This window comes from Scylla paramamosain, chromosome 48 (genome assembly GCF_035594125.1).
Source record: "Scylla paramamosain isolate STU-SP2022 chromosome 48, ASM3559412v1, whole genome shotgun sequence".
Lineage (NCBI taxonomy): Eukaryota > Metazoa > Arthropoda > Malacostraca > Decapoda > Portunidae > Scylla > Scylla paramamosain.
Window position 1 is genome coordinate 4643835 of NC_087198.1, and position 12500 is coordinate 4656334.

The 12500-nt window shown below is 41.0% G+C and overlaps 1 protein-coding gene across 1 annotated transcript in view; it reads left to right on the forward strand.

Moving 5' to 3' along the window:
* LOC135095268 (uncharacterized) overlaps window positions 1–12500 on the forward strand; it is a 20936-nt gene that overhangs the window by 843 nt on the left and 7593 nt on the right. The gene's annotated exons all lie outside the window — the stretch shown is intronic.

Here is a 12500-nt window from a genome sequence, read left to right on the forward strand (position 1 = left end):
CAAGAATTTATCCAAACAAACCCATTTTTTTTTTTATGCAAACACACATCCAACATTAATACAATTCTACAAACATTTATATAATTAGATCTATTAACAAATAAATTACTAACTGTCGTTACATTATTTCTTTCTCTAACATGACTGGAAATAGGACAATTTTCAAGAACATGTATCTCCGTATGAATCATACCACATGAACACAATCTTTCTTCCAAGGGAAGACGACCCCTTCCTCGCCGATTCCAGCGTCCCTTTTCAATTGCCAACGAGTGTGAACACAGACGTAACCTTGTCCAGGACACTCGTTCCAATTCATTAACTTTAACGTTTTTTTTATGTAAATGTCATGCACTATTAGTTCACTATTAACAGACTTATAAAAACTTAGCCTGTTTGATACTGAAACTCTCACACGGCTCTTCACCTCATGCATTGCACTGTGCACATCGTCACTGTCGACAGTGATCAAGTCTGTCATATACCTGGACACAACATCATTATACCTTAGTGCTGCCTTAATTGCATATATCAGTGGGTCGTCATCCATTGTGTTTCTTTTTGTCCACATTTCTTTAAAGAATTTTCTTTGTTTTGCCTTAACCAGTGCACAGACTAGGGGCATACCCAACTCTACCCTGCAAACATCATTGTTCGTCGTTTTTCTTACGCCAAGAAGTTGCTTTATACACCAATTATGCTGTTTTTCTATAGACTTCGTGACTCCATTGAGCCAGGATTCACAACCGTACAGTAGCGACGACATAAGTGCAGCATCAAATATTTTTTTCTTAACTATAAATGACAGATCATTATTCTTATTAATGAAAGATATAAATTTCAAAGTATGGCACATCTTCATATTAGCATGTAACTTCATTGCAGTTGATAGAGAGCCATCATCAGTAAAGGGACTTCCTAGATAAATGTAGTGATCACAACAACTAATAACATTATTCTCACTAGTTATATTTTCCTTATCTTTCTTATCTCCATTCAACACCATAAATTTCGTCTTGTTATCATTAATGATCATACCACGAGTGCTGCAAAACTCTTGTAAAATTTTTATCTTACTTTTCATTCCATCTGGAGTTGTTGATAACAGTATAGTGTCATCCATCATGACTAAAACATGCAACCATGCAAGGAAACCATCCACAAGACATTGTTGTTTTAACATTTGTATCATTTCATTAACATAAAGGATAAACAGTATACAAGATGTGGGTGAGCCTTGACGCACACCAGCGGTGGTTGCGATGACAGCAGTTCCCACCACACTATTCGCACATGTATACATTGCAGCCAAAGCTAAGAGCATAGTAACACCACATCCCATCCTCTTCAACCACATAAACAAATCAAACCTCGGTACACAATCATAAGCTCTACTGAAATCCACAAATGTAATAAATAGCTTCAGTTTTTTCCTTGGAGCAATATCCATCAGCACTCTGAGTGTTACCAGATGTTCCACACATCCTCTTCCTGGCCGACTCCCCGCCTGTTCCCGGTGAGACACAAACCACTGATGGAGGCGAGCTGACAGGACCATGTCATATAATTTTGCTATTGTGTTAATAACATTTATTGCTCTATAATTACTTGGGAGTGCTTTAGACCCACGTTTATATATAGTGAACAGTTTTGCCGTTATCCAACTAGTAGGGTAAGAGGCAGTAAGAAATATGTTATTAAAGAGTGTAGTTATAAACATTATCCATTGAACAGGTAAAACTTTGTAAAGTGTAGGTGGTACTCCATCTGGGCCACAAGCCTTGCCTGGTTTTAATCTCTTAATCTGTCTCTGCACCTCTTCTACGCTGATTATGTCGTCTAGTATCTGTATGTTGAGATGAGAGTGTAGATCATTAGCATTTGGGTAAACTATATCCGGTGGATTAAATAATTTTTCAAAGTGCTCTTTAAAGACTTCATCATCTGGCATGGACTCTGTGTTGTTACTATCGTCTGTTATCTCATCGCGCCAGTTTATTGCTTGCCTTAATTTACCCTGATCATTATTATCCAACATTCTTTCCCACCTTCCTCTTCCATCAGTCACCTCCTCTACACGGGCACAACGTGGGTATCTACTGGCACTTCCACATTCGTATAACGTTTCAGTTATAGTAGAGGCTGTTACATCTATATCGTCACTACATTGTATATGTAAATCTATCTCATTGCGTTTGGACACAAAATAATTCATAGTTGATGTTCTGATATCGTATAGGTCTTTTGCTTATTGACTGGCGATTTTTCACCATATCAATAACGTTAATCTCTGCACCGCGTTTACCCAGTTCAAATGATCTCATTTTAAGAGTTTCGAGACAAGGTGAAGGTGGTTTTATTTATTTTTTTTTTATGTAGGAAGGATACTGGCCAAGGGCAACAAAAATCTAATAAAAAAAAATGCCCACTGAAATGCCAGTCCCATAAAAGGATCAAAGCAGTGGTCAAAAATTGGTGGATAAGTGTCTTGAAACCTCCCTCTTGAAGGAATTCAAGTCATAGGAAGGTGGAAATACAGAAGCAGGCAGGGAGTTCCAGAGTTTACCAGAGAAAGAGATGAATGATTAAGAATACTGGTTAACTCTTGCGTTAGAGAGGTGGACAGAATAGGGGTGAGAGAAAGAAGAAAGTCTTGTGCAGCGAGGCCGCGGAAGGAGGGGAGGCATGCAGTTAGCAAGATCAAAAGAGCAGTTGGCATGAAAATAGCGGTAGAAGACAGCTAGATATGCAACATTGCGGCGGTGAGAGAGAGGCTGAAGACAGTCAGTTAGAGGAGAGGAGTTGATGAGACGAAAGGTTTTGATTCCACCCTGTCTAGAAGAGCAGTATGAGTGGAACCCCCCCAGACATGTGAAGCATACTCCATACATGGACGGATAAGGCCCTTGTACAGAGTTAGCAGCTGGGGGGGTGAGAAAAACTGGCGGAGACGTCTCAGAACACCTAACTTCATAGAAGCTGTTTTAGCTAGAGATGAGATGTGAAGTTTCCAGTTCAGATAATAAGTAAAGAACAAACCGAGGATGTTCAGTGTAGAAGAGGGGGACAGTTGAGTGTCATTGAAGAAGAGAGGATAGTTGTCTGGAAGGTTGTGTCGAGTTGATAGATGGAGGAATTGAGTTTTTGAGGCATTGAACAATACCAAGTTTGTTCTGCCCCAATCAGAAATTTTAGAAAGATCAGAAGTCAGGCGTTCTGTGGCTTCCCTGCGTGATATGTTTACCTCCTGAAGGGTTGGACGTCTATGAAAAGACGTGGAAAAGTGCAGGGTGGTATCATCAGCATAGGAGTGGATAGGGCAAGAAGTTTGGTTTAGAAGATCATTAATGAATAATAAGAAGAGAGGGGTGACAGGACAGAACCCTGAGGAACACCACTGTTAATATATTTAGAAGAACAGTGACCGTCTACCATAGCAGCAATAGAACGGTCAGAAAGGAAACTTGAGATGAAGTTACAGAAAGAAGGATAGAAACCGTAGGAGGGTAGTTTGGAAATCAAAGTTTTGTGCCAGACTCTATCAAAGGCTTTTGATATGTCCAAGGCAACAGCAAAAGTTTCACCAAAGTTTCTAAAAGAGGATGACCAAGACTCAGTAAGGAAAGCCAGAAGATCACCAGTAGAGCGGCCTTGACGGAACCCATACTGGCGATCAGATAGAAGGTTGTCAAGTGATAGATGTTTAAGAATCTTCCTGTTGAGGATAGATTCAAAAACTTTAGATTAGCAGGAAATTAAGGCAATAGGACGGTAGTTTGAGGGATTAGAGCGGTCACCCTTTTTAGGAACAGGTTGAATGTAGGCAAACTTCCAGCAAGAAGGAAAGGTAGATGTTGACAGACAGAGATGAAAGAGTTTCACTAGGCAAGGTGCAAGCACGGAGGCACAGTTTCGGAGAACAATAGGAGGGACCCCATCAGGTCCATAAGCCTTCCGAGGGTTTAGGCCAGCGAGGGCATGGAAAACATCATTGCGAAGAATTTTAATTGGTGGCATGAAGTAGTCAGAGGGTGGAGGAGAGGGAGGAACAAGCCCAGAATCGTCCAAGGTAGAGTTTTTAGCAAAGGTTTGAGCAAAGAGTTCAGCTTTAGAAATAGATGTGATAGCAGTGGTGCCATCTGGTTGAAGTAGAGGAGGGAAAGAAGAAGAAGCAAAGTTATTGGAGGTATTTTTGGCTAGATGCCAGAAATCACGAGGGGAGTTAGATCTTGAAAGGCTTTGACATTTTCTGTTAATGAAGGAGTTTTTGGCTAGTTGGAGAACAGACTTGGCATGGTTCCGGGCAGAAATATAAAGTGCATGAGATTCTGGTGATGGAAGGCTTAAGTACCTTTTGTGGGCCACCTCTCTATCATGTATAGCACGAGAACAAGCTGTGTTAAACCAAGGTTTAGAAGGTTTAGAATGAGAAAAAGAGTGAGGAATGTACGCCTCCATGCCAGACACTATCACCTCTGTTATGCGCTCAGCACACAAAGACGGGTCTCTGACACGGAAGCAGTAGTCATTCCAAGGAAAATCAGCAAAATACCTCCTCAGGTCCCCCCAACTAGCAGAGGCAAAACGCCAGAGGCACCTTCGCTTAGGGGGATCCTGAGGAGGGATTGGAGTGATAGGACAAGATAAAGATATGAGATTGTGATCGGAGGAGCCCAACGGAGAAGAAAGGGTGACAGCATAAGCAGAAGGATTAGAGGTCAGAAAAAGGTCAAGAATGTTGGGTGTATCTCCAAGACGGTCAGGAATACGAGTAGGGTGTTGCACCAATTGCTCTAGGTCATGGAGGATAGCAAAGTTGTAGGCTAGTTCACCAGGATGGTCAGTGAAGGGAGAGGAAAGCCAAAGCTGGTGGTGAACATTGAAGTCTCCAAGAATGGAGATCTCTGCAAAAGAGAAGAGGGTCAGAATGTGCTCCACTTTGGAAGTTAAGTAGTCAAAGAATTTCTTATAGTCAGAGGAGTTAGGAGAGAGGTATACAGCACAGATAAATTTAGTATGAGAATGACTCTGGATGACTACAGATGGTGGAAAACTCGGAAGATTCAAGAGCGTGGGCATGAGAGCAGGTTAAGTCATTGCGCACATAAACGCAGCATCCAGGTTTGGATCGAAAATGAGGATAGAGAAAGTAGGAGGGAACAGAAAAGGGGCTACTGTCAGTTGCCTCAGACACCTGAGTTTTAGTGAGGAAAAGAAGATGAGATTTAGAAGAGGAGAGGTGGTGTTCTACAGATTGAAAATTAGATCTTAGACCGCGAATGTTGCAGAAGTTAATGAAGAAAAAGTTGTGGGGGGTGTCAAGACACTTAGGGTCGTCGACAGAAAGGCAGTCCGACCTGGGGACATTTATGGCCCCCTCCCCAGATGGGGACTCCGAGGCTGGTGTAGGAGTCGCCATGATTTTAAAATTTTTGAGTGAAGGGTGTGTTTGTTATTAGGTGCTTGTAGTTTTGTGTGGAGGAAGAGAGTTGTCTTTAGATGGCAGGCTGTGACTGCCCCCTTGTGTTGTGAGACACAAAGGGAAACGTTCAGTGCGGTCACAGCTGGGTTTAATGATAAGTTCACAGCACCCCTTGAACAGTGCTTTAGACCTCACTGGGAGTAATTATCGTTTCGGCAGGTGTTTACTGCCTCCTCCTTGTATCATAACACTAATTGGTGCGTGATCTGAAGGTAAAGAGTTGTCTCTAACAACGTCAAAAGATTCAATCAAGCTGAGTAAACCCTTAGACACGATACAAATATCCAATTCAGATATCCATTCACTTCCTTTACAATAGGTTTTCTTACTCAAATAATGGGAATTCATATTTTGTAAATTGTTAATAACTAGTAATTCTTCTTCAGCACATATGCCAAGTAACGCTTTAGCATTGTCGTTGGGCGTAGGCACAGGGTCAGGAATAACAGAATAAGAAATTCTCGCCATATCCACTATGCCCTGCAGTTCTCTCACCGAATAACCAAAGCGAGCGTTCACGTCTCCAATTATCACACATCCGTTACTACAATCATTGTGCTTAACCTTTTCTTGTATATTACATATTTGTGTATAATCAAAATACTCAGAGTCCGAGGGGGATACATAACAAGAACCAAAAAGTATACCTGGTGCAATATTAAGCTTAAACCATATTTGATCCGTACAAGAAAAATCCACATCAAATAAATACTTATTCAAACAAAGTCGTACAAACACACAAGTTCCACCACGATTACTGTTTTTTTTGTCAGAATTTTTATAAGAAGCATATCCTGGAAAGAACAACGGCAAGCACGTCCTTATTTCATTTAAACAAATAATATCATATTTACTGAGAAAGGTCTCAACATTTTTCTTTTCTATTTTAGTTTTTATACCATTAATGTTCCAAGAAACAATACTTATACTTCCCTGTGGTCTTCTTAGAAAGGATGAGGTTGCCATTTGTCAATCACCACACCGTCTTTGTACAACACTCGTTCCCTATAATCCAGGCGAATGTTGCATCCAGCGTTCGAAGGTTTATTTTTCTCGTTTATTTATTCTTCTGCTGTCTTCAAGCGCCGCCATTCTTTCCTTACTTCAGGGTGTGAGTCCTTCTTGATATATATTTTCTTATATGGTTCTTGCATATCCTTCAGTCTTGCCGCCCTCTCCAACACTTTATCTCGGATGGCTTTAGAGGCTGAAGACAGTCAGTTAGAGGAGATGAGTTGATGAGACGAAATAATTTTGATTCCACCCTGTCTAGAAGTGTAGTATGAGTGGAACGCTCTGCCTCAGACATGTGAAGCATACTCCATACATGGACGGATAAGGCCCTTGTACAGAGTTAGCAGCTTGGGGGCGGGGGGAGAAAAACTGGCGGAGACGTCTCAGAACACCTAATTTTATAGATGATGTTTTAGCTAGAGATGAAATGTGAAGTTTCCAGTTCAGATCATAAATAAAAGACAGACCGAGGATGTTCAGTGTAGAAGACGGGGGACAGTTGAGTGTCATTGAAGAAGAGGGGATAGTTGTCTGGAAGGTTGTGTCAAGTTGATAGATGGAGGAATTGATTTTTAAGGCACTGAACAATACCAAGTTTGCTCAGCCCCTATTAGAAATTTTAAAAGATCAGATGTCAGGCGTTCTGTGGCTTTCCAGAGTTAAATTTTTACTTCCTGAAGGGTTGGACGTCTATGAAATGACGTTGAAAAGTGTAGGGTGGTATCATCAGCGTAGGAGTGGATAGGACAAGAAGTTTGGTTTAGATCACTAATAAATAATAAGAAGAGAGTGGGTGACAGGACAGAACCCTGAGGAACACCACTGTTAATAGATTTAGGAGAAGAACAGTGACCGTCTACACAGCAGCAATAGAAAGGAAACTTGGGATGAGGTTACAGAGACGATAAAAGCCATAGGAGAGTAGTTTGGAAATCAAAGCATTGTGCCAGACTCTATCAAAAGCTTTTGATACGTCCAAGGCAACAGCAAAAGTTTCACCAAAATCTGTAAAAGAGGATGATGACAAAGACTCAGTAAGGAAAGCCAGAAGATCATCAGTAGAGCGGCCTTGACGGAACCCATACTGGCTATCAGATAGAAGGTTGTGAAGTAACAGATGTTTAAGAATCTTCCTGTTGAGGATAGAATAAAAAACTTTAGATAGACAGGAAATTATATCAATAGGACGGTAGTTTGAGGGATTAGAACGGTCACCCTTTTTAGAAACAGGCTGAATGTAGGCAAATTTCCAGCAAGAAAGAAAGGTACATGTTGACAGACAGGGATGAAAGAGTTTGACTAGGCAAGGTGCAAGCACGGATGCACTGTTTCGGAAAACAATAGGAGGGACCCCATTAGGTCCATAAGCCTTCCGAGGGGTTAGGCCAGCGAGGGTATAGAAAACATCATTGCAAAGAATTTTAATAGGTAGCACGAAGTAGTCAGAGGGTGGAGGAGAGGAAGGAACAAGTCCAGAATCGTCCAAGGTAGAGTTTTTAGCAAAGGTTTGAGAGAAGAGTTCAGCTTTAGAGATTGATGTGATAGCAGTGGTGCCATCTGGTTGAAATAAAGTAGGGAAAGAAGAAGAAGCAAAGTTATTAGGGATATTTTTGGCTTCATGCCAGAAGTCACGAGGGGAGTTAGATCTTCAAAGATTTTGACACCTTCTGTTAATGAAGGAGTTTTTGGTTAGCTGGAGAACAGACTTGGCATGGTTCCAGGCAGAGATATAAAGTGCATGAGATTCTGGTGATGAAAGGCTTAAGTACCTTTTGTGAACCACCTCTCTATCATGTATAGCATAAGAACAAGCTGTGGTGAACCAAGGTTTGGAAGGTCGAGGAAAAGAGTGAGGAATGTACGCCTCCATGCCAGACACTATCACCTCTGTTATGCGCTCAGCACACAAAGACGGGTCTCCGACACGGAAGTCATTCCAAGGAAAATCAGCAAAATACCCCCAACTAACAGAATCAAATTGCCAGCGGCACCTCCGCTTAGGGGGATCCTGAGGAGGGATTGGAGTGATAAGAAGAAGATATGAAATTGTGATTGGAGGAGCCCAATGGAGAAGAGAGGGTAACAGCATAAGCAGAAAGATTAGAGGTCAAGAAAAGATCAAGAATGTTGGGTGTATCTCCAAGACGGTCAGGAATACGAATAGGGTGTTGCACCAATTGCTCTAGGTCATGGAGGATAGCAAAGTTGTAGGCTAGTTCACCAGGATGGTCAGTGAAGGGAGAGGAAAGCCAAAGCTGGTGGTGAACATTGAAGTCTCCAAGAATGGAGATCTCTGCAAAAGGGATGAGGGTCAGAATGTGGTCCACTTTGGAAGTTAAGTAGTCAAAGAATTTCTTATAGTCAGAGGAGTTAGGTCAGAGATATACAGCATCAACAAATTTAGTTTGAGAGTGACTCTGTAGTCGTAGCCAGGTGTTGGAAAACTCGGAAGGTTCAAGAGCGTGAGCACAAGAGCAGGTTAAGTCATTGCGCACATTAACGCTACATCCAGCTTTGGATCGAAAATGAGGATAGAGAAAGTAGGAGGGAACAGAAAAGGGGCCACTGTCAATTGTGTCAGACACCTGAGTTCCAGTGATGAAAAGAAGATGAGGTTTAGAAGAGGAGAGGTGGTGTTCTACAGATTGAAAATTAGATCTTAGACCGCGATTGTTGCAGAAGTTAATGAAGAAAAAGTTGAGAGAGGGGTGTCAAGACACTTAAGGTCGTTGTCAAAAGGGCAGTCCGACCTGGGGACATTTCTGGTCACCTCCTCAGATGAGGACTCCGAGGCAGGTATAAGAGTCGCCATGATAATTTTGAAATTTTGAGTGAAGGGTGTGTGTGTTATTAGGTGCTTGTAGTTTTGTGTGGAGGAAGAGAGTTGTCTTTAGAGGGCAGGCTGTGACTGCCCCCTTGTGTTGTGAGACACAAAGGGAAACGTTCAGTGAGGTCACAGCTGGGCTTAGTGATAAGTTCACAGCACACCCAGAACAGTGCTGCACACCTCACTGGGAGTAATTATCGTTTCGGCAGGTGCCTACTGCCTCCTCCTGTGTACTGCCTCCTCCTCTGTATGTGTGTGTGTGTGTGTGTGTCCATGTCTTTGTGTATGTGTGTGTGCGTTTGTCCATGTTGATTTGTGTGTGTGTGTGTGTGTGTGTGTGTGTGTGTGTGTGTGTGTGTGATTCACGTACGGTCGTCTGCTGGTCACCCAGCCAGCCATTCCGCTATAGAAGGAGCTCAGAGTTCATAGTGGCAGATCTTTTGGGTAGGACTGAGACCACTGACACACCACACACCAGAACAGCGAGGTTACAGGCCCTCAGGTTACATCCCATACCTACTTGCTGCTAAGTGAATAGGGGCTACACATTAAGAGGTTCGCCCATTTGCCTCGGCGCGCCCGGGATTCGAACCCGGGCCTTCTTGGTTGTTAGCCGAGCGTGCTAACCTCTACACAACATGGTGTGTGTTTGTGTGTGTGTGTGTGTGTGTGTGTGTGTGTGTGTGTGTGTGTGTGTGTGTGTGTTTGATTTTTTTTTTTTTTATGTAGGAGGGACACTGGCCAAGGATAACAAAAATCAAATAAAAAAAAACCCACTGAGATGCCAGTTCCCAAAAATGGTCCAAAGCGGTAGTAAATAAAATTGGTGGATAAGTGTCTTGAAACTTCCCTCTTGAAGGAATTCAAGTCATAGGAAGGTGGAAATACAAAAGCAGGCAGGGAGTTCCAGAGTTTACCAGAGAAAGGGATGAATGATTGAGAATACTAGTTAACTCTTGCATTAGAGAGGTAGACAGAATAGGGGTGAGAAAAAGAAGAAAGTTGTGTGCAGCGAGGCTGCGGGAGGAGGGGAGGCATGCAGTTAGCAAGATCAGAAGAGCAGTTAGCATGAAAATAGCGGTAGAAGACAGCTAGAGATGCAACATTGCGGAGATGAGAGAGAGGCTGAAGACAGTCAGTTAGAGAAGAGGAGTTGATGAGACGAAAAGCTTTTGATTCCACCCTGTCTAGAAGAGCAGTATGAGTGGAACCCCCCCAGACACGTGAAGCATACTCCATACATGGACGGATAAGGACATTGTACAAAATACTTGAAAAAGCAATAGCAAAGAGACTGACTGCATTAATAGAATCATTCAACCTGCTTTCAAGCAATCAATTTGGATTCCGCAAAAAATAAATCCACAGAAACAGCAATACTGAAGTTTACAAGTGAAATATACAAGAATATGGAGAGAAAGAACCATGTAGTAGGGGTTTTCTTGATATGAGTAAAGCATTTCACTCTATTGATCATAACATATTATTAGACAAGCTAGAAAACATTGGAGTTAGAGGATTACCACTAAAATTGTTTGCTAGTTACCTGTCAGGTAAGAAACAGTCTGTATTTTGTAACAATTATATGTCAAATAAAAAAAAAAACTATTATTAAGGTGTGCCACAAGGTTCTATTATTAGGTCCTATATTATTTCTGACAAACATCAATGATAAATGTAATGTTAGTGATATGCTTAGTTACGTTCTATTTCTCGATGATACAAGCCTTCTTCTAACAGATAGTGATTTGTGTAACTTAAATATAAAATTAAATCAAGAATTGCATAACATATTCAAATGGGTAACCGCAAATAAATCAACAGTAAACATTAATAAAACTAACTTCATATTGTTTCAAAGACGCTCTGTTGTCAGTAATTTCGGAACAGTTTCCTATGGAGGCTGAGCTTAATCGTGTTTCTTCTACAAAATTCTTAGGAGTTATTATTGATGAAAATTTTAACTGGAAAAAGCATATACAATCGGTGTGCTCAAATTTATCAAAAACTTGTGGAATTTTATTCAGAATTAAGTACAATGTAACAAGTGAAGCCTTACGCAGCTTATATCATTAATTATGTTATCCATACCTTATTAACTGTTCATTGATCTGCGGCTGTACTTGGCCTACGGTTGTGAATGATGTCTTTGTAGCACAAAGGAAAATAGCAAGAACCATTGTCTTTAAAAGTAAATACGACTCCACCGACTTACTGTTTAAGGACTTAAATATACTAACTTTTGACCTCTTAAAGAAATATTTCATAGCGCTGACCATATATAATAATGTTAATGGTAATGATTCAAATAGCATAATGTCTAATGTATTCCACCATAGCCAAGGTACCCGAGGAAATCGTAATAATATGATTTGCCCACAGGCAAGAACTAGTCTGTATACATTTTTCCACACACTGTGTTGCTCCTAAAGTATGGAACGTATTGCCTGACGATAGAAAAAAAAAAAAAAGGTTTTTCAATATTTTCAAAAGTAAAATGAAAAAGTTCCTATTTAATAGTCTAAGTCAAAACTAGGATCTGTAATAAAGTTTTAGTATTTTTTTACACATGAATGATGTAGCTTGTTACAAACATAACTTATCTTAAGGATATTAGTTCCTAAAAAATGGTGCAATAATATTATTTCTTTTCTACTGTTCTATATGATTTGTATTGTTGCCCTGCCCTCTATATAAGTTGCATTTATATGTATATCACTCCTCTGTCTGCTAGGGAGCCTCGGCTCAGCGGGCTAGTGCCCCATTAATCATGTAATGCTTCTTCTCTGTAAAAAAAAAAAAAAATGCTACTCTGGACAATAAACAATCAATCAATTAAATTTTAAAAAAACAAACAAAATTAAGTTAGCAGCTGGAGGGGTAAGAAAAACTGGCGGAGACATCTCAGAACACCTAACTTCATAGAAGCTGTTTTAGCTAGAGAGGAGATGTGAAGTGTCCAGTTCAGATTATAAGTAAAAGACAGACCGAGGATGTTCAGTGTAGAAGAGGGGGACAGTTGAGTGTCATCCTCTTCGACACTGAACATCCTCGGTCTGTCGTTTACTTATAAAGGACAGGTGTGTGTGTGTGTGTGTGTGTGTGTGTGTGTGTGTGTGTGTGTGTGTGTGTGTGTCACTTGGGTGTTTTTACAATGCCGTTTCCCTGATCCAGAGG